At 35.2% G+C, this 1,629-nt stretch overlaps 1 protein-coding gene across 1 annotated transcript in view; it reads right to left on the reverse strand.

The window, feature by feature from the left end:
- The window catches only part of ripor3 (RIPOR family member 3), a gene marked incomplete at its 5' end in the record, with an annotated part of 31,404 nt that extends 30,491 nt beyond the window's left edge, over window positions 1–913 (reverse strand). Inside the window, 1 exon segment of the mRNA XM_014015342.1 lies at window positions 852–913.
- Between the last annotated feature and the right edge of the window lie 716 nt (window positions 914–1,629).

Here is a 1,629-nt window from a genome sequence, read left to right on the forward strand (position 1 = left end):
TCCTCTCCTCTCCTCTCCTCTCCTCTCCTCTCCTCTCCTCCTCTCCTCTCCTCCAGTGTTCAAAGCCCTGGAGTCTCAGAGGTTTAACCTCCTTCTTGTCTTTGTATTAATCCACAGTTTGATGAATCGACACGAAGCTCAGGGAGTTTAAACCCTGTGAAAACCTCAAACTTGAACCAGAACCAGAACCAGAACCAGAACCAGAACCAGAACCGGACCCATCTGAGCTCATGTCGAGTTTTCAGATAATAAATTCAAACCTTTTCTGTCTCGTATCTAAATGAAAACATTTTTACTATCAGTCATGTTTTTGTTTGTCTCTGACTCGTCACATCGGGTTCAGCTGAAACCAGATTTGCTGAGTAATGTTAGCGGGGGTCAAAGGTCACGATGACTCAGCTCTCTGGAGAGAAGAAATATGTTGGAGGTTTTTACACAACGAGCAGCTCGAACCACCGAACACCATAAAACATCCAGCTGATGGTTTTCATTCAGGAGCTAAAAAACTTTTTATTTGTTTTATTTCAGTGACGACACAGTTCTGATGTCGTTTCTCATTAAAGGTTTGTAAAATCTGAGTTTGTGTCGAAACAGGACCTCCCTCAGCTGAGTCCATCAGAACAAAAAGACCCGTTCCTGGATCAGGACTTCCCTGATCTGAACTTCTGCACGTTGGAGTCGAGGCGTCCAAAGAAACCCAAGCTCAGATTTATTTACAGGAACTCTGACAAACAGCAGAACGTCTCTCGGTCCAAACAAACAACAGAACCAACATCTGGACCTGGTTCTGTTCATCGACAAACAGCAGAAAAATGTGACAGATGTTTGGCATCAAGTGAAACGACTCAAACCTGGTTCTCCTGAAGGAAACATCTAAGCTGTGAAGATCTCAGATTGTCCTGCTGGGCTCCATCTTTAACGAGAAAAAACACAAACGTTTCGTTTTAAAGACATTTATTATGTGGTGCCGTTTGTAAAGTTACACAGTCACAAATTACCACCAATATTTTTGTTTCATTTAACCTTTTATACGAATAAAAGAACAGATTTATTTTTCAAAGTCAGTTTTTCACCATATGATTCATACATTTATAAATGTCATAGTTTATAAACTAAATATTTAACTTTCAAATTAAATATTTGTTAACACCTAAATATTTAACTTGTCACTTAAATGTGCAGTTAATGCCTAAACATTAAATGTGTGACTTAAATGTTCAGTTAACACCTAAATATTTAACTTGTGACTTAAATGTTTAGTTAACACCTAAATATTTAACATATGATTTACATATTTAGTTAACACCTAAATTTTTAACTTGTGATTTAAATGTTTAGTTAACGCCTAAACATTTAACTTGTGACTTAAATGTTTAATTAATACCTAAATATTTAACTTGTGACTTAAATGTTTAGTTAACACCCAAATATTTAACTTGTGACTTAAATGTTAACACCTAAATATTTAACTTGTGACTTAAATGTTTAGCTAGATACCTAAATATTTAGGTTGCAACTTAAATATTTAGCTCAAAACTAAATATTTAAGTCACAAGTTAAATATTTAGGTGTTAACATTTAAGTCACAAGTTAAATATTTAGGTGTTAACATTTAAGTCACAAGTTAAA

The sequence above is a fragment of the Austrofundulus limnaeus genome, unplaced genomic scaffold (assembly GCF_001266775.1).
Source record: "Austrofundulus limnaeus strain Quisiro unplaced genomic scaffold, Austrofundulus_limnaeus-1.0 Scaffold127, whole genome shotgun sequence".
In the NCBI taxonomy this organism is placed as follows: Eukaryota; Metazoa; Chordata; class Actinopteri; order Cyprinodontiformes; family Rivulidae; genus Austrofundulus; species Austrofundulus limnaeus.